Below are 22681 nucleotides of genomic sequence, written 5' to 3' on the forward strand. Positions count from 1 at the left end.
GATACTAACATCAACCTCTGTTACTATAGTCAGCTGTAATCTCCTTAGTATAATGCTACTGGAGAAATATAATCAGCTGACAAATTTAGATTTCTACTGGTATTGTTTATCTGCAGGCATAGGTCTCCTCAGGCTTGATACTGGGCCTGAGAGTAATTTACCTCCTGCAGAGTTTAACATGGTTATGCCCTGATATTTAGTAGGGCTACCAATGAATTGATGGTAGTAGTCTGTCCCCACAAGGACAGCCATTTGGCATTTGATTTGCTCAAATTTACCCGCAGCTGCTTGATAATAGCTTTCCAGGTCAGCATAATCAACTTGAGATTGTTGTGACAAATCTTCACATTTCTTGATCTGTCTTGTTAAGTGGCCTTTAAGACCTGCAAGGGTTCTTTTCATTCTCCCTGCATTATCCATACTGGCTAGTTGGTGAAGCCTTGTGGGGCTTGTACTTGGGCTGCTCATAATACTGAACAAGCTCTAATGGTAGCCTAGGGTAAATTCTGCACTCACTAGGCAATAATCCTACCTCTACTAGAGGTTAGCACTTAAAATTAATACACATTATATATACACAATCATACACACTAATGATTTGAGTGATAAACCAGTGTCACTGGAAGTACCTTTAGGTTAGCTCTTCTATATCACCCTAGGATGGTAGAGACACTAATTAATCACTCAAAGGTGTAATGATCATAAGTAAATTATTATATACACAACTCAACTCGAGTTGATAAAAATTACACCCAAAATAGGGTCTGGACCATTCATTAATGGTGTTAGGTTGTTGAATATAGTACAACTGACTATGGTAATAATGGGACTAGGATGAACGATAATAGATCAACTAGTCAGTGGTAATATCCTACCCTGTTGTGGGTTGGCTATTAGTAAATATTATACTGTGATCACTAGTGCAATTTATATTAAATAATTCTCTATTTGGAGAAATAATATACACAATTATTGATAATAACCTCTTAATTAGCCTCTATGAAACTTCTAATACTATCTAGAAGTATTAAATATTATTAGTGACCTCGCGAAATAAACTCCACAAAATTCGTAGATAATCTCTCGCGAAATGTAACACCACGAAATCCGTGAACTATCTCGCGAAGACACAGTCACTAATTTGGCTGGCTCATATTAGCGCTGTCATTTCACGAAATAACACGCCACCAAATATCTGTGGGTGTGCATGAAACCGCTGATGAGGCAGATCTGAGCAGAGGGAGGCTCCTGAGCTCCCACGAGGCTTCGCCGCTGTCTTTGACTGGCTTTGTTTAAATAACACTGCACTAGTATATTTAATGAATCCACTGGTTAACTGGTTCATCCGGTACTAAGATGACCAAATGTGGGTTCAAAGGATCAAATAATCCGTCATCCGTTCGAAGATGACCAAATAATCCGGTTCGAAGGACCAAATAATGTGGGAACCGACCTGTGAGATTTATATTTATTTAATTTATATGAATTTATATTTACGTTAATTTATATACTTCGATAGCAATTTGTATAATGATAAGTGGACTGTATTTCTGCAATAATCTCATAATCTCACAAATCGATCCTCTACACATTAGGGGGGTTTATTATATTAATATATATGCAGCCAATCAAACTACAGTAATAGCTACATACATTGATGAGGTTCCTTATCTTATAGTACAGCAGGTTAGTCCACCAGGTATAACTAGGGTGTAGACACCAAATTATCCTCTTTGAGGTAGCTTCCATCACCCAGTAACTGGTGCACAAAATCTTGCATCCTCGTCTTGACCTGTCAAAAGTGCGCTAGCTGTGAAGCCAGAATCCTATATATGACAAGCTATATCAGAGAAAACACTATATGGAACATTGAAGACCTGGCTTAATTACCTTTAGTTTGAGGCGATTTCGCGATCTAACCGGGTCACCCTATATCCTGACATTAATGGCCATAAATGAATGATAAACGGGTTTCGGATAGACACTTAACTTGAATTGTAGACATCGTGTTGGAGATGGTACCTTTGGTTTCCATAACACTACGTCCAAGTAAAATTAACAGGAGCCGAATTTGCTCCCGTGTGAGCCTCTGGTCTCAATATAAACAACGGCTGTTTAACACTCCATTCTATTGACGTCTGGCCGACATTGTCCAGAATGATAGGAGCCAAATTTGCTCCACACGTCTCGGAGGTGACACAACAATGGCTGCCTCCTTCCCCACTCTGACGCCTGGCCTACTTTGTCCACATTTCAGAAAGTGATAGAAGGGTCACATTTACTCTACTTTAATATTGATAATTAAGTTAATTTATATAAGATGTTTTTATGATGGTAAAGTCCAAAGACTAATGTATTTAAGAATAATTCCCACCATAATAGGTGGTGAATTATAATAGTATGTGGTGATGATATCCCGTTTTCTATAGACGGTAATTCCACTACAAGTTACGTTTTCTATGGGTAACTTGTTGGTAATACAGCTCTTATCTGTCTGTATGAAATAAAATGGTGTCGGATTTTCCGACATACAGTACCCTGTTATTTGTCCGTTAGGGGTTCTGAAGTCACTTTTTTGAGAGGACGGGCCAATACCACAATTAAAATTTAAAACCTGAAATATATAATTTTTAATTCAACACATTAAAGCAGTGGAGAATTATTATATATATATACATATATATATATATATATATATATATATATATATATATATATATATATATATATATATATATATATATATATATATATATATCATTCAACTTTAATTTAATCAAGAATTTAAAAATGAAGATGTTGAAGATATCAGAAAACCAACATTATATATAATTAAGGCAAGACTATAAGGTAGAAATCACAGTTCTCGGAAAGTTCATAACGCTCAAGATTTTCATCCGAAGCATTTAATAGATTCTCCCCTTCCAACACCGAGATACATTCAAAAAGTCTGGATCCAAAGGCAGATAATGGTCAGAGACAAACACAAAGCTTATCCCTAACTAGTCTTTCAGCTTCTCAAACTCTCCAACTTGGTCTGTTTCTTAAGAGTTTAAAATAGGTACGGTTTTATCAAGGTTTCCCAGCGCTTTCTACTCCAACGAAACTTCTTTGACTCTCTCGAGACCTTGCACTTCTGTGGTTTAATATCACATGGTGGAGCGTTCGACATCTCTTAGGAGGCCAATAACGCATCTTTCAGCTCCTCAATCATTCATGGGTGTCGTTTTATGCAGTGTTTTTGTTTGCCTCTCCACACCGCCACCATCTTGTCCGCCCAACCACACCGCCACCATCTTGTCCGCCCCTCCACACCGCCACCATCTTGTCCGCCTCTCCACACCGCCACCATCTTGTCCGCCTCTCCACACCGCCACCATCTTGTCCGCCTCTCCACACCGCCACCATCTTGTCCGCCCCTCCACACCGCCACCATCATGTCCGCCCCTCCACACCGCCACCATCTTCTCCGCCCCTCCACACCGCCACCATCTTCTCCGCCCCTCCACACCGCCACCATCTTCTCCGCCCCTCCACACCGCCACCATCTTCTCCGCCTCTCCACACCGCCACCATCTTCTCCGCCTCTCCACACCGCCACCATCTTCTCCGCCTCTCCACACCGCCACCATCTTCTCCGCCTCTCCACACCGCCACCATCTTCTCCGCCTCTCCACACCGCCACCATCTTCTCCGCCTCTCCACACCGCCACCATCTTCTCCGCCTCTCCACACCGCCACCATCTTCTCCGCCTCTCCACACCGCCACCATCTTCTCCGCCTCTCCACACCGCCACCATCTTCTCCGCCTCTCCACACCGCCACCATCTTCTCCGCCTCTCCACACCGCCACCATCTTCTCCGCCTCTCCACACCGCCACCATCTTCTCCGCCTCTCCACACCGCCACCATCTTCTCCGCCTCTCCATACTGCCACCATCTTCTCCGCCTCTCCACACCGCCACCATCTTCTCCGCCTCTCCATACCAGTACTATATTTTCCAACTCTCAACACCACAGTAGTGGAAAATGTGCCTACGCATGTCCGTTTTGCTTTTTTTCGGTGGACACGAGTTGTCTCGTGTGTTTTTCGATACCCCCTGTGAACTAGTAGAGAATTTTTTCCTGGTGAACACGACTTGGAGCAAATGATTTTCATTACACAAGGCGTGGGCATGAACTAGCATGCATCTCTGCGTTCACCCTTGTTACCGAACCTATATTTACCCCAGCGGGTGATTGCCTTATAGACCACGAAATTTCGCTCAAAGGGATTAAAAGGTCGGCTCCTGACATACCCAAATTTCGTTACCCCAGTGACCCTTGCACAGACATTGCTAATGGTCAATGACGTCATCAGGTAGCCACTCAGTGTCCCTGCACAGGTACTTTCAAGGGGATTAAAAGGTCGTGACTTGGCGTACCCGTTTTTAGTTACCTCTGCTAGTGATTGCCTTATAGTTCATCAATCCATTCAGTCACACCCCTATCATGTCACCCCTATTTCTTCTTCGCCTTTCTAGAGAATGTAATTTAAGCTTTGTCAATCTTTCTTCGGAGATTGCTTATCGAGCATAGGGCAAAATAAAAATGAAAACCCACTATCACTCATTTGTATGAAAACAGTCCCCTGCCAGGCGTGGTGACTTCAATGGGATTTCAGTAGTAATCCAATATTGCTGCATAAACGCATAAACATATGTGCGTGCATAAATATATATGCACATCACATTCACTCAAAAACATGCCTCCCCACACCTTGCTGTAGAATAAAAAAAATCAAAATACTCATTCAGTGTACTTATATATATATATCTTAGTACACTGAATGTAGTGACGATATCACTAATTGTGACGATAATCTCTTTCAAGAGATTGAGCCTGCTCTTCCCTACACATTTACGTCGTTCAAGTACAAGATACTATATTGAAGATAGTCTCCGTGGTGTAGTGGCAAGACACTCGCCTGGCGTTCCGCGAGCGCTATGTCATGGGTTCGTATCCTGGGCCGGGGAGGATTTACTGGGCGCAATTCCTTAACTGTAGCCTCTGTTTAACGCAACAGTAAAATGTGTACTTGGATGAAAAAACGATTCTTCGCTACAGGGGATCTTATTCCAAGGACCATAGGATTAAGGACTTGCCCGAAACGCTACGCGTACTAGTGGCTGTACAAGAATGTAACAATTTTTTTTTTTTTTTTTATATATATACAAAAGATACGTCCACCAGTATCGCCAAACGTTTTGCCCAGGAAGCAAAGCGTACCATGCACAACCCGACACACCGGCTACCGCCCGCCGTCAAACCAGCAAACTACTCATTCTCTGCCTGCCTGTTGCTGATTGGCTGGTGTGTCGCCGCACCTGCACTCACGCCACTACATGAGTCTACGTCTGGGCCAGCAGCACGCCGTCTCCTCAGAATATCCCTGTGCTCCTTGGAGTTGACATCTCTCTATATTAGACTAAAGCCCTGGCTGTCGTGTACTAAGGGAGGTGGCAGCTTGAAGCCAGTATTCTCAGCACCTCACCTGATTTTATTTATATTACTATCAATATTAACTTGCACTTTATTGTCTTAGAGTAAATTGTTCACTGCCAGTAATAATTCATGTTTTGTTTGTTGACTTGTTTTGAATTTTACGAGATTGTCTTTATTCATATCTTGTTTTCTAGAGTAATTAAAATTTCATTGTTTATACTTTGTGTTTTGTGTGTCTTCCCATTACCTTACCACAGACAAAAGGACAATCTTCTCTTTTTTTTGTTATGTGACGAGGCCCTGCCCCCAGCTTTTGAAACAGCCGAACACCAACGCTTTACCGTCACAATATATATATTATATATATATATATATATATTGTTACGGTGCCCTCTATTTCTTTCGTTTGCCGGCTTAAAGAGTCATATCAGCTCTCCCTACTGATTCTCTGAGGTTCAGGGAGTCTAATGATATATGTGGCGACCAGACCGGCTGCCAGTAAAGGGAAGGAAGTTACATTATAAGTTGTAAATAAAGGGAAATATGCGCCCTGTTATAAAATGAAAAAGTATCCCCTAATGCAGATATGACCTTTTGGAAGGGACACTAGCCGATCGCGGATTGGCCGACTTAGGTCGCGGGCGACAAATCAGGGTCCGCCGTGACGTCACCGAGTGCCCCGGGCGGCGCCAACGTCAGAGTTGATCCGACCTTGGAAGCGACAGGATGCGCCTCGGTCTGCTCTCAAGGATTAGAGGCTCTACAAGCCTTATTCAGTGGATTAAGCTAGCCATTGCAGCCCACCATAAGTTATTGGAGACCCTGCGCTTCTGGGAGGCAAAAGGAACTAAGTTTATTGAGCGAAAGAGGGCCAAACTTGGAAAATATTCGGCGACGACGCAGGGCGGCGACGCTGGACGTTGAGGTCTGGAAGATGCGGCGAGCAGGCCTAGCTGTGACCGGGTCACATCCACTGAGGGTCTTGGAAGGACGACACCGTGCCTAGGACAAGGAGCAACGCCTTGTGGAAGGGGCGAGTGTGGGGAAAAATAGTGATTAGCTCAGCGCCCATCGATGAACCAGGATTGGGGCAGCTGAATATCAGGGATTGGAACGGCGACAACGCGAAGGCTCCGCGACACCTGAGGACCTGTGGAACGTCCTGGATCGTCAAGGATCGACCCAAGGAAGCGTGGGAACCTCGCACCATCGAGGGACAGGCGTCGTGAGCCATGAATGTAAGGTATATCATTTTCCCTCCCATTACCCCTTGTGTGAGTAGGCTAGTTAGGCCACAATAGTTACTTATGTATGTGGCAACAGGACATTAATACTTTAGTAGTAGAGTAGGCTGCAAGGCAGCTTGTGTCCAGGACTGTCAGAGGGGACAGTGTGTATGGATGGCAGGACAGTGAAGAAGAGGCGCCGACGTGGTGAAGAGGCCCTCCTGTGAGAGTGTGAGACTCCTGTCTTTCTGCCCAGTTGAAGGAGTATTGGAGGTCGTGGAAGAAGAGGCTGACGATCTCCAGACTTATTATCCATATTTCCATATTCATGTATTACTTGTGATTGTGTGTGTGTTCATGTAATTTGCATCAGTAAATTCACACATTTTATCACTGTGTTTAAGTGTGCCTCCATTTATGATATTTCTCTATGAGCATACACGAAGGTTATCATAGTACCACCTAGGGAACACTACGTTCTCTATAGCAGTTCCTATTGCCTGGAGAGTGGTAGTGACAGCACAGACTTACATAAAAGTGTACCCTTAGCCATCCGATCAGTATCGGTGCCTGAATGGTGGCAACTATTAACGTAATGGCTAGAGAGAGGTAAAGCCACACAGACCTTCCTGGAAGAGTACCCTGGGCCAACAGTCTAGTAGCAGATCTATGGGAGTAGCAATCATCTGGCTACAAACAATATATAATACACCCACTGAACTGCATTACTGGGGTGCAGATATAATAACCCAGCTGGCGACCTTGTTAAGAAGAAGATAGAGAATACAGGCAGGAAAGGAGTTCCTGCAACCTTTTTTTCTGGCAGGCAACACTCAGGGTGGTTATTGTTATAAGGTAAGCCTGAGTCTTCCTTCACTCCTCCACGGGTCTAGGCCGGAACTGTTAACAGCAGTTTCCCCGTGTTTGACTTGAGGGCTTCCAGGGTGAATCCGTGGCACCCCCTTTTGTGGTGGAAGCAAAGACCTGCGGAGGTGGGTATCGTTGGTCATCTCTTGTGTGACCAAGGAGACTCCGGTGAATCCAGGGAGTCAGAGGGGCTGAGTATTTGGGACTTTTGAGCCCCTAGCAGCAGAGTGCTAGCAGAGCCCCGGCCCGGCCCACCACCCCCCACGTGACAATATATATATATATATATATATATAACTTTAGAAACACTTTCCCACCAGGAGACTCGAACCCTAGCCAGCACAGAAGCCTTCCAGCAACTGGCATGACAGGTACGCCTTAACCCACTCCACCACCTGCTCAGACCCTTAAAAGAGATGGTAATTTCGGAGTATTTAACACTCCAAAGACCACCACCTCCCAAGAGCACTAGAGCAAGTGAGGGGTCATTTTACTAGTGCTCTTGGGAGGTGGTGGTCTTTGGAGTGTTAAATACTCCGAAATTACCATCTCTTTTAAGGGTCTGAGCAGGTGGTGGAGTGGGTTAAGGCGTACCTGTCATGCCAGTTGCTGGAAGGCTTCTGTGCTGGCTAGGGTTCGAGTCTCCTGGTGGGAAAGTGTTTCTAAAGCTGTATACTTCACTCTCGTGTTTAGGAGAGTTGTGCCTTAAGCATAGACACAGTCGAACCAACTAGGAAGGAGAACACGCTGGACCTCATTTTCACTAATAATGATGAATTGATCAGGAACATAATGATTACAAATACCTGTTACTCAGATCACAACTTAATTGAAGTTATGACAACCATGGGGAGTAGACCTTCAAAACCAGTCCAGATTCACGGTGGAGGAGATTTCAGCAAATTCAACTTCAATAATAAACAGATAAACTGGGAGCGAAAAAAAACAGGACTTCACAGAAATAAACTGGGAAGAACAGCTAGGAAATGCAAACCTGAACCAGTGCCTGGAAAAAATAAGCTCAGTAGCACTAGAAATATGTTCAAACCGCATACCTCTAAGAAAAAAGAGGAAGAGATGCAGATTGGAACGGGAACGTCGTTCCCTATATAGGCGAAGAAAACGAATCGCGGAACAACTTGAGAGTCGCACCCTATCTCAAGAACGGCGAAGAAGGTTAGGTAGAGAACTAGAAACAATTGAACGGAAGCTACAAGAATCATACAGAACCCAGGAGAGGCAAAGAGAGCAAAAGACCATCAATGAAATAGAAAGAAATCCGAAATATTTTTTCTCCTATGCAAAATCAAGATCAAAAACCACATCTAGTATCGGGCCCCTGCGAAAGGGAGATGGAACTTTCACCGATGACAACAAAGAAATGAGCGAGCTACTGAGGACGCAGTACGACTGTTTTCAGCGAGCCATTAAACACACTAAAGATTGATAACCCAAATGAATTTTTCATGGATACGATACCGACATCAAATCATATATCAGACGTCACCCTATCCCCACTGGATTTTGAAGAAGCCATAAACAGTATGCCTATGCATTCTGCACCAGGCCCAGATTCTTGGAACTCCATATTCATAAAGAACTGTAAAAAACCACTATCGCAGGCCCTCCACATTCTGGAGACAAAGCCTAGATACTGGCGTTATTCCTGATATACTAAAAACAGCAGAGATAGCACCACTTCATAAAGGAGGAAATAAGGCAGAGGCAAAAAATTACAGACCGATAGCGCTAACATCGCACATCAAAATTTTTTGAGAGAGTGCTAAGAAGTAAAATCACAAAATACATGGAATCACAGCAACTCCATAACCCCGGACAACATGGTTTCAGAACAGGGCGCTCTTGCCTGTCGCAGTTGCTGGACCACTATGATATGGCATTAGATGCTATGGAAGAAACAACGCGGATGTAATTTACACAGATTTCGCAAAAGCTTTTGACAAATGTGACCATGGTGTTATTGCACATAAAATGCGTTCAAAAGGAATTACCGGAAAAATAGGCAGATGGATCTACAATTTCCTGACCAACAGAACCTAATGTGTCAACAAAATAAAATCCAGCCCATCAACCGTGAAGAGCTCAGTCCCCCAGGGTACTGTGCTTGCTCCAGTACTTTTTCTCCTCCTCATTTCGGACAGACAAGAACACAACCTATAGCACTGTATCATCCTTTGCAGATGACACTAGGATCTTCATGAGAGTAGGCAACATAGAGGACACGGCGAACCTCCAGTCAGATGTAGATCAGGTCTTTCTATGGGCTACAGAAAATAATATGGTGTTTAACGAAGATAAGTTCCAGCTCATGCGCTATGGAAAAAATGAAAATATAAAAACGGAAACCACGTACAAAACTCAGGCAAATCATAACATAGAACGAAAAGGCAATGTAAAGGATCTGGGTGTACTCATGTCGGAAGACCTTACCTTTAAAGAACACAATAAAGTAGCCGTCACACCTGCAAGAAAAATGACAGGTTGGATAACAAGAACTTTTCACACTAGAGATGCTATACCGATGATGATTCTTTTCAAAACGCTTGTGCTCTCTAGAGTGGAGTACTGCTGCACAATGACAGCACCTTTCAAAGCTGGAGAAATTGCTGACCTGGAGAGCGTGCAGAGATCCTTTACTGCTAGAATCCACTCAGTAAAACATCTAAACTATTGGGACCGACTAAAGAGCCTAAAACTGTACTCCCTTGAGCGCAGGCGGGAGAGGTACATAATAATTTATACGTGGAAAATATTAGAGGGGCTGGTCCCAAACCTGTACACAGAAATAACATCACATGAGACCAGAAGACATGGCAGGATGTGCAGAATACCCCCGTTGAAAAACAGAGGTGCAACTGGTACTCTGAGAGAGAACTCTATCAACATGAGAGGTCCGAGACTGTTCAACACGCTTCCACTACACATAAGGTGCATAACTGGCCGACCCCTCACAGTGTTCAAGAGAGAACTGGATAAGCACCTCCAAAGGATACCTGATCAACCAGGCTGTGACTCGTACGTCAGGCTGCGAGCAGCCGCGTCCAACAGCCTGGTCGATCAGTCCGGCAACCAGGAGGCCTGGTCGACGACCGGGCCGCGGGGACGCTAAGCCCCGGAAGCACCTCAAGGTAACCTCAAGGTAGGTAAGGTTGACGTCATCCCTAATGCGGCGAGAGGCATCAATGATCTCAAAGCTTTTAGCCGACGTGCAAAATGCGGATCCTAGTAGGTTCACACATTAGTGCGAACTCTTCATTACTCTCAATACCTCAACTGTACTCTGTGCTTCATCAGAGACGATATTCAGTTACCTTTGCTCATATTTTCTCTCATTGCTAATTTTCTGTTATTCATTTCATAAACCCTATCAAACAATCCTAACCTAACTTATTATATAACAAACAAATACGTTCTACAGACCAGTAGTTGTTTAGCGACGTCGCAAAAAGCGACCTCAGTATAGGGATAGGGTATTATTAGCAATTAGCATATAAGTGTTAAGGTACCACAGCATCTGACTTCAAACTGTGACATCAACCGATGACCAATGTGACCTTCAGCGTCCTACCTGCACATGTACTGTTTTTTATTATTCAAAAATGCCTAGACTAGCCATCCCCACTTAACCTAATCAGAGGTTTAAGAATATACATTTTAGTCATCTACAGCTGACTAAATTCACTTATGCAGTGTTTAGTTCGAACACTAAAATAGATGCCCAAATGTCATACTGCAATTTAAGCAGAATCGTATGTCTAGCCACTCCGTAGGCGAGTTGTCCTAATATCCATCCTCATCTAGGGCTGGAGAATTTTTTTTATACATATATATTTTATTCGCAAAAACATAGTTTGCATTCTAGTGTTATGGCAAAAATATACATTTCACATTAGAAAGAGCAATAAACTAGATGCTGATCGCAATAACCGCCCTAGTGTTGCTACCGCTGCTTCATTGCAGGGGGAGAGCAACATTTCAGTTCCTCAAGCATTTTCATAAACGAGGGAATTCCCCACAGTAACGACAATTGTGCAGTGCTGTATATAAATTGTGCACTTTATACTACACAACTTTTTCTTGTACATCTGGCAACTCAGTACAGCGAAAAAAATGCGTCTGGAGATGTAATTTTTTTTATGCATTCTAAAGCTCAATCAAAACAGCCTAACCCATCCTATCCTATCCCACTCCAACTAGCACTAACATATCCTCTCCATTCCAAATCTACTCCCACTAGCAGTAACATATCCCATCCTTGTATGAATATTCCCTAACCTAGCTTTATCAGGGCCCAATCCTATAGAAAGCGAAACAAGCCTAACCCATCCTACCTTTCCTAACCTATTCTACTCCAACTAGCGCTATCATGTCATCCCCATTCCAAACCTAAACCAACCTAACCTATCCTACTCCAACTAACAGTAGCATATCCCATCCAAACAAGACGTAGCCCAACCTAGTCCAACTAGCACTATTATATCCTAACCCATTTCAAACCTAACCTATCATGCGCCAGCTAGCATAATCGTGTTGTGTTCATTCCAAAACTAAACTAACCTAACTGACTGGTATTAACACATCCTATCCTCCAATCCAAACCTAACCTACCCTCCAATCTAAAAGCTGCCGAACTATACCTAAACTAGCCCAGACCAGCTAGTTCTGATATATCTAGTCCTATCCTCCAATCCGGGCCTAGTCTATAACCATACCTAACCTCTCTAATCCCAGTCCTAACCTATCACAGGCATGCTTGTCCTCCTTTTAGTTATATTAAGGGGGGCAAGCTTGTCCTTTTAATTATATTAAGGGTTGTTGTTACGGACCCGAGCCCAGCGTCCGAGCACGGAGCAGTGACGACCGCGCCATATGTGGGTCAGCTCCCGAAACCCCCTCCAAATGGACGGCGCCATCTAGTGAGGACGAGATATACCAGCCACGAGGGCTGATTTCCCGTCCTGATCAGCTCATAACAGCCGCTGCTGACCTCTGGTGAGGTGACGCTTAGACAGCAACGCCATCTATGGAGTGGATAGGTGGGCGTTTGTGTCTAAGTCTGTAAGTGAGGTGCCCTAGAGTGTAACCGGTACTGATGACGTGTCTGATTACAGAGTCGACCTGGGACTGTTGTAATGAACGTTGAATCAGTCTACCCAAGGCAGCCGTAGAATCTCCTAGATTTAGCTGCAGGAGTTGTGAGTCACCCCCCCGGATGAACACTGTTGTGTTAGCCTGCCTGTGACATGGCAGTTGAGGATTTGTCGTACCCGGGGCTGACTAGTGGAGAAGACTAACCACTGGGGTGTTGTGGCGAGGAGAGTGATCTGTGGGATCACACGAGGATCCTGCCTAGGGCTCGCTACCCTAGTATCGGTCGTGGAGTGGCCTAACCAGCGGAACTGATTGGAACCTGCCAGCTACAGGCTGGATTTGTGGTTAACGGCCTCCACGACGGTGCACCCAGTGGGATTGTGTTTTGGCTGCCCTGTGGCCGGGGTAGACTCGCCGAAGGGAATCAAAGGATTCATCGTGAGGCCACAATAGAACCAGGACCACTCGTCTTGAGCACCGTGAACGTCTTGAGTCTTCGGAGGAAGACAAGTGATTGTAAATAAGTGTAGTAATAATAAGTGTGAGACTGTTTATATATTTATGTATGGTGGTGGTGCTAATATATACTTATAGAGAGCAGTTTTATCCCTTCCCCTTTAATTTACTTGCGTTACGGAGCACACCCCTTGAAAGCCACTACTAGCTTGGGGCCGGATACCCAAGCTCTACTAACATCAGAGAAAGAACCCAGTTGCGACCCAAGAGGGCCGTAACATAATTGGCATCCCCAGCGGGATCTGAACAGGATCTGAACAGTTCTCTGTTCTCTGTTCTGAACTCTTGAAGCACATACTATCAAGAAGATAACCTCTGCTCATACTGGCTGCTCACTATGGACGACTGGGCGAATAAGGAAACTGGATACTGCATATGGAAATGTCAAGACATATAAGCCTGGAAACCCACTTCGGCCAATCATCAGCCAGATACCCACACCCACGTACAGACTGGCTGAAGCGACTCAACGGCTTGCTGACTCCTTATGTACCTTGCGCATTCAGCCTGAGTCTATCCAAAGGAATTTGTTGACTTACTGCGGGGAACACGGGCCACAGGGATAAGAGCCTCATTGGACGTAGAATCACTGTTTACCAACGTACCTGTGGATGAAACAATCGGGATGATAGCGGACAGTGTATCGTGATCCGGCCTGTACTCCTCTTGACATACCAGAAAACATTCTAAGAAAACTACTCCAAGCTTGTACTAAAGAGGCACCCTTCTTGAGCCCGGATGGGCACATGTATAAGCAAGTAAATGGGGTCGCCATGGGTTCTCCCCTAGGTGTCCTGTTTGCGAACTTCTACATGGGTACCATCGAACAAAAGGTCTTAGTCGACATGAACTTGAAACCGGCCATATACTGCAGATATGTTGACATTTTTACACAGGTACCTGATGTTAGACATCTGCAGGAGCTGAAGGAGGCATTTGAGCAGGAATTTTGTGTTGCGTTTCACTACGAGATGGAGAAGGATGGGAAGCTGCCCTTTCTAGATGTAACAGTCATGGAAAGGAGCGGAGGTTTCCACACTGCAGGCTACACTAAGGAAAAACACATAGGAATGTGCCTCAATGCCAACATGTGACTGCCTAGACAGGTTCAAGAAGAGTGTTGTTAACGCTTATGTCGACCGTGCTCTCAGCCACAGCTCAGAATGGAAGCAAGTCGAAGAAGAACTCTGTAGGGTAAGACAGGTCTTAGTCAACAACGGCTTCTCCAATGGTTTCGTTGAAGACATAAGAAGGAAGGTGAAACGCCATGCAACCTCTGAAGAGACAACTACACCTGTACCCCCTATTACCCTATTTTACAGGAACCTCTTTTTCCACAGCTCATAAAACGGAGGAAAGGGTCCTGAAAGATATTGTTAATAGAAACGTTATCCCTACAGACAAAAATCAGAAGATACAACTGACGATTTACTATAAAACCAAAAAAACGGCCAACCTACTCATGAGAAACTCCAGACATAAAGCAGAACGCTTTAAGAGAGACCAACGTCGTCTATGCCTTCAAATGCCCACTTGGGGACTGAAAGCCTCAAAGAACTCAGTATATAGGCAAGACAACATCTCTTTCCAGGCGATTAACGATGCATAAGCAACAGGGCTCCATTAAGGAACATATAATCTCTTCCCACAACCAGACCATCACCAAAGAAATCTTAACAAAAAACACAGAAATCATTGATAGATACAGCAATAGCAGGCGACTTGATATCTGCGAGGCACTACACATCAAGAAGTCAACACCAGCAATCAACAGCCAATTAATGCACAACTATATTCTACCCACTTCATGACTCCGCACCAATATAGAAGCATCAAGATATATGGGCCAATGGGCCCTTTGCAGTTACTCCCATTTTTCCCTTTAACTTAATATTATACCCATTGTTTCGTGTTCTGTCTTGTGTTGAAAGTTTGTTTTCACCTCATCCAAAACTGTTGTAACATATCACCTCACCCAAATGCAGGTATATAAAATGAAAGCCATTTAAATTATAGCATAGTAGAACTCTGTTTAGTGTTTGCAGGTAATAGTTGTGTGTGTAAACTAAAGTCTTTGAAAATGTAATAAGTTATTACGAAACGCGTTCAAGTGTCGCATCAGACTAGTAATTAAAAATGAATTTTAGAGAATTGATTTTTCAATTACCATCGACAGTTAAGGGGGCATATCAGTATAAATTAAAAGTTGTTCAATTTGCTTATAAAATTTTTATGAAATGGTTATAGAAAGGGCTGCAACTGGTCCAAGTTTCACCATCACACCCTAAACAGAAAAGGAGAAAAAAAATACACAACGTATTATGCAACGAATGTTCAACATTCTCAAATAATCTCAGGGAACACATAGTGTCAACTAAAATGTCTACTATGTACTGTAGAAGCACAAACTCTTGTAATAATTGTAATATGTATGTGCAATATATTTTATGTAATTTTTTTTTTTTCCTTTTCTTTGTTTTCTTTTTTTTTTGCCAATTTTTTTTCTCGTTTGTTATCAAGGGATTTGCATGAAACTTGCACACCTTGCTCAATGGATGCCTATCTGCAAGGGTGCCAATTATGAACGAAATCTGTCGAAGTCAAGCTCAGCTACAGGATGGCCGAACTTAGATCTTTATTTTACTCTGGAAAGTAATTTACACATTCAAAGTACTTCAGAGCTTTCATTTATTAATCAATTTACATGCAAATTACACCTTATATGTAGAGTTTGTGCTTCTACAAACCTATTGAGACATTTTAGTCCAAAGTCCATTTGTTGATTTTATAAAAATTTATAATCATCATATATTGCATATTTTTGGAAGGGTAACTTTGAATAATTATATTATTGCACTAAACAATTTTGATAAAACTGATCACTACAATCCTTTATTATGTGCTACATTTAATATCTGAGTGTTATAGAAATGATTTTAGTTGACATGTGTTCCCTCAAACTATTTGAAAATGTTGAAAATTCGTTGCATAATACGTTGTGTATTTTTTTTCTCCTTTTCTGTTTAGGGTGTGATGCTGAAACTTGGACCAGTTGCAGCCCTTTCTATAACCATTTCATAAATAAAATTTTAAACAAATTGAAATTTTTTTACGAAACCCGTAATAAGCCACCTTAAAAGAAACATAAGAAAGAGAAAATTCGTGTTAGAATTATTAATCTTACTTTTTCGGTCATATTTAATAATATATGTTAAAAGAGACTGCTACCAAAATATTTATATTATATATATATATATATATATATATATATATATATATATATATATATATATATATATATATATATATATATATTATATATATATATATATATATATATATATATATGTCGTACCTAGTAGCCAGAACTGCACTTCTCAGCCTACTATACAAGGCCCTGATTTGCCTAATAAGCCAAGTTTTACTGAATTAATATGTTTTCTCAATTTTTTTTCTTACTGAAATGATGAAGCTACCCATTTCATTATGTATGAGGTCAATTTTTTTTTATTGGAGTTAAAATTAACGTAGATATATGACCGAACCTAACCAACCCTACCTAACCTAACCTAACCTATCTTTATAGGTTAGGTTGGGTTAGGTACCTGAAAAAGTTAGGTTAGGTAGTCGAAAAACAATTCATGAAAACTTGACTTATTAGGCAAATCGGGCCTTGCATAGTAGGCTGAGAAGTGCGTTCTGGCTACTAGGTACGACATATATATATATATATATATATATATATTATATATATATATATATATATATATATATATATATATATATATATAATATATTATATATATATATATATATATATATATATATATATATATATATATATATATATATATATATATATATATATATATATTTTGCGTATGTGGTTATTTTTATAGAAACTTTTCTTCTCATATTTTCAGAAATTATCAAGGGAGGTGCCCAGTCCACATCTGCTGGGAATTTGTGTGTCATCATGGGACCTGTCATCATATCCTCAACGAACCTGACCCTGGAAACTATAACTACTTTCCTTTCGGGGTCTTCTAGAATCCCTCTTTCTGCCGCTACTCCAGCTGCTGCCCAGAACTTTAAGCTCGCCTGAAACTCCCAACTCACCGTCTGCTGATGCTGCTGCAGCAACTGCTGCTGCTACGAAGGAGGCTGCCTCTCACCCTAGCTACGCTACAAAATCCACGCAAACGGACTCAAATCCCCAAACACACACACTGAGTCTCTACTGTTTGAGACGACATCTTATTCCGCCTTAAACCTGACTTTGCCACTGGCTGCGGGAGCATGTAGCCAAAATGCAGATTCAAACACTACTCCTGACCGAGAACAACAATAATAATCAAAGGATGAGTCTATACCAGACCTGACTCTAAACCCCCATGTTTTCTGATGAGCCGGCCTTGTGCGCATGTCAAACATCTACTCCAGTAACTGCAAAGTTGGATTCCACAGCCTCATCCTCGAGTATCTTAGTATCACCCATAAAGAAAACTAACATGCACCTGCTTGAAAATGCGGAGTTATCTCGGGCTGCTACTACTGCCGCTGGTGGTCCTTGGCGCGTGTGGGATAAGCCCATGTATGAAACACCTACAATAACCTCTAGTAGGAGGAGCAGGACAGTAAGGAAAAAATTACGAAGGCCAACCCCCTATGTGAGAAGTATCGGAGCACGCCCTATAAAAACCAATGTTTCTCCCTCCCGGGTTACTTCGAATTTACAGGGTCCTTCCACATCTAAGTGCGTAGTAGTGGAAACAATATCAGACAGCGATGATATTTTTATGAACCCTGTTGAAGCAAGTGTTAATGTTGAACAAGTGAATTCGAAAAACAGGGGTTTGAGGGATACGTCATTTATACGACTTGCGTCAGCAGCAGCAGTAGTAATGACGGCAATTCTCCTTCCCAATATGCGAAGGGATGGGAGGACGATCCTAATTTTAAAAGGATAATGGCTGATGACTATCCACAAAATATAGAAAAGGAAATAAGGTATCTAGGCGATTATTTTAGTCGATGTTGTTATCCTCTGTTTTTATTTTTAAAATATTGCCTTTATAATGCTCTGTATATTTGTATATATATGCATATTTTTCATGTGTTTAATAATAAACACTAAAATGTATAGCAGATAGTTGCCCCTCCTGGACACCCGAGGACTTCGCTTGCAGGACTAATTTTAACCCCCACGTCACCCTATTTAAGCGACGCTGGGTAGACGCTCCAAAACTTGCCTATTTTAAGAGCCAGGGTTCACTCGCAACATGAAGCAATCATAAAAAATGCGAAACTCTGCACAGATACCCGACAGACCCATGTCAGTATCCCAAAAGTGGGCTTCAAGGTGTATAACCCGAAGAATGCTATCATATCTACAAACATGTCAATATCAAACATCCACTTGAATACCACCCTGCATTGCTTGCATACCATTACCCCTGTATTCCCATATTCACTTATTCCCATTCTAATTAATTATTAATTAATTTTAATTAGTTTAATTAATCCCATTATGTATTCCCATATTTACAAGACGACGACAAAGCTTGTAATTATATCAAATTATGTGTATTACTAACACTATTTATTTGTTTTTAAAGCAATGAAAACTTAATTCGATGACCATTACTAAAACTAAATTTGTGTCCATTCAGTATATTTATAAACCTACAGGTTATAATTTTTAATCTTTTACATATGTTACACAAATTTTATCTTATATTAATAAATTTTATTGTATATATACCAGAAATCTTATTTTCCAATTGAGTGTAATAATGTTTACACATTAAAATCAAGATAGTAAGAGTGATTCCTCCCTTTATAATACATATTCATTTATAACTGGATCCTTTTCCACTTATAATTATGAAATATTTCCCATTGTAACATAACTAACTACTTAAAACACACTAATAATAATATACCGCCATGAGGATTTTTAGCTTTTAAGACTAACTACGAATTAACTTAAATTTAGGTATTTTGAGGATTATTCACGCTAATAAAAAATGAATTATACGTTTAATATTAGTCATATCTGTGACGTCACCGTGAGGATTGAGTTACAACTATTTTCCTAGGTCTCGTAAGCGAGATAAAATCTGAATCATTTTATATTAAACAAATTAATATATTCAGTTCTGATTCTAATAAAACAGCCCAATTCCCAGTTTTATGACGATTAGTTCTCACATGAACGGCAGCGTGCGTGTGGGGCCATATTGGTTTGGACGGCCATGAGAACTTGTCGGTTTGGACGGCCAATCCTCATTAACGAAGTGATGAGGATTTTTTTGAAAGAAATATTAATTTTAAAGTTTGTGGATGACATACGTATGATTTCTCTGATCATGGAAGTTCATGATTACATCCTTAAATGTAAGTATATATTTCTTCTTTGCTGTGAATAGTTTGTCATCCACACCTTTATTTCAGAGAGTCAATCTGTCAGACAATTTAAATAAAAGCAATGATATGGTATGCAATTAAAGTTTTAAAATATGTTCAGATTTTTAATTGTTCACAAGATAAATTTAAAACTCGCAAAAATTAAAACAATGCTGGAAAGTTTATTTATCTTTTGCGAATAAATGAAATAATTTTGATCTATAGTCAAGGACTCTAGGAACTTTCCCACCCGCCCCCCTCACCCACCTGAACTCTGCCTTGGATTACCTACCTGGACATGGAAATTCAAACTATTACTGTCGAACTAAACAGTCAGTCAGTTAATAATGTACATAAATTTAAAAAGGCAAAACCTTTGTGGAGTTACAAGCATGAGATCAGACAAATATGAATTACCCCTAACCCCCCCCCCCCTTTCATCACAATTCTGATAGTTATTTGATATAATATGTAGTTTTATGCGATTACTTATCAGAATACAAAAACATGAAGTCTTCCCAACACACAATTCCGATCTGGTCGACTAAAGAAGTCTTCACCACTTGGTGGTGAGCTTGGGCATAATTATTTCATCAAATCACCTCATAATGTTGCTCACGTGGCCCCACGAGAATGAGGCGATTTGATGAAGTAATTATGCCCAAGTTCATCCCTAAGTGCCGTCGGGACGGTAGGCTAAATAGCCAAGGCTACCATCGTCTTTTGTACGGTCACGGATGATCGAGTGGTTAAGGTACTGTGTTCGCCAGTTGCATAGTGCCCCTGTGCCTCTATCTGCATAGGTTCGAGGCACTTCTGAGGTGTGGAGTTTTTGATTGCATATATGCTTGGGGGGACCATTCAAGCTTGTTCGCATCTTCACCACTTGGTACTAGCAACCAAATTTACTGAAAGAGCAGCCAGTAACCAGCTTCCATCAGATGAACTAGCAGTTCAGACAATTAGAGGACAAAAGGTGGCACAGAATCCGTACAGCATGTGCAGAAATCTGATACTAATACCCATTTCACACTGGATGAGCTCAGTCGGTCTATGAAAAACTACAAAGATTCATTCCCTGGAGACAACCTATAATATAATTAGATACCTCGGCCAAGAGGGAAACGCTGCATACCTTAGGTTAACTGATTTCAGCCAGGACTTCTCAAACTAGACCTACAACTTTGAATAGGGCAGACAGTGCCAATCACAAAACCCGAAGATCCAGCTAATCCAAGGCCCATCTCTCTCTCTCCAAACCTTTGCAGCCAAGATGGCTGCAAAGGTTGACTGGAACATGCCTAAACTATGTCCTTTAAGACGCAACAGGACATATATGCCTATAAAAGTTGGTACAGTGGAATGTACTACAACTGTTAGCCCACTAGAATGACAGACCAGGATTGCTGATATTCCTGGACCTCGAGAAAGCCTTTGAACTTGCTCGCGCCCCAGCTATTCTCTGCCGTCTCATCGACAAAGAGGTCAAAGGCAACCTTCTCTCCTGGACCAAAAACTGTCTCAGAGAAGCAAGAGTGAAATTTTTATTCAGAGACTGTCACGAAAAGACATGAATATGGTACACCGCAAGGATGCATTCGCAGCACCCTTCTCTTCAACTGTTTAATGGAAAGAATAATGAGGCTGAAACTCCTACATCACAGCAGGCTGCTAAATTACGCAGACGATATTGTTATCATAAACTGAAGGGATGCGGCGCGCCTTGCACACAAATGCTTAGACTACATCAGTGAAAACGAAAAGCAGATTGGTATCAAACTCAACCCCACCAAGACAAAAGCCATGCCCATAAAAATACAGACGCCCAACATCCCACTAACAGTACAGGGTCAACCAATTGAATGGGTGGACACTTGTCAGTATCTAGGAATAATCCTGGACACATTTTAATGCTGAGGTCTCCTACTTGAGAGAACTCTGCGGCCCGGACGGCAACCCTCAGGTTGCTAACTTCCCTCTCTGGAGAAGCCAATCTGCAAGTCTTTCGCTCATACTATATACAGGCAGTCAGATCAGAGATAGACTATGCTGCACCTGCACTCAATCCAATCACAGTGGAAAAAGCTTGAAGTAGCCAAAAACAATGCTATGAGAGCTGCTCTGGGAGCTCCCCATGTAGACCAGGCTTGAAACAGACTGGATCTAGTTTGCACTCTCTTCAAGAAAGAAAATATCAAAGAACAGGTACGATTATCAAAGATAATTTATTCCCTTGATCCAGTCCCAGCAAGATAGTCCTTGGTGGTTGGACTTCGACAAAACAATGGAAACTCTTGGGCTGCCAGAGCGGGAAAATTTCCAAACGACTACAGTTTAAAAGCACGATTCTTGATAGAGGGGGTGATCAACTACACCCAAAATACACTTGTTCCCCACTGTGGGAGGAGCCTTACTTTGAAGTTATCTTGAGATGATTTCGGGGCATAGCGTCCCCGCGGCCCGGTTCTCGACCAAGCATCCTTTTTGTTACCACCCTTGTGAGTATGCCACCAGGCTCGTCCCGGAACAGAGGTATGAGCTACTAGGAAAGGCTAAAGGAGCTGAACCTCACGTCCCAGGAAAACAGAAGAGTAAGGGGAGACATGATAACCACCTACAAAATTCTCAGGGGAATTGACAGGGTGGACAAAAACTCTTCAGCACGGGTAGGACACAAACAAGGTAACACAGGTGGAAACTTAGTACCCAGATGAGCCACAGATGTTAGAAAGATTTTTTTCAGTGTCAGTAGTTAATAAATGGAATGCACTAGGCAGTGATGTGGTGGAGGCTGACTCCATTCACAGTTTCAAATTTAGATGTGATAGAGCCCAGTAGGCTCAGGAATCTGTACACCAGTTGATTGACAGTTGAGAGGCGGGACCAAGGAGAAAGCTCAACCCCCGCAAGCTCAGTTAGGTGAGTACACCCCCAGGAAACAGCCCGTAGCATGTGTAACTCCCAGGTACTTATTTACTGCTAGGTAACAGGGGCATCATGGTGAAAGAAACTGCCCATTTGTTTTCGCCTCCACCGGGGATCGAACCCGGAACCTCAGGAATACAAAT

This window comes from Procambarus clarkii, chromosome 12 (genome assembly GCF_040958095.1).
Source record: "Procambarus clarkii isolate CNS0578487 chromosome 12, FALCON_Pclarkii_2.0, whole genome shotgun sequence".
Lineage (NCBI taxonomy): Eukaryota > Metazoa > Arthropoda > Malacostraca > Decapoda > Cambaridae > Procambarus > Procambarus clarkii.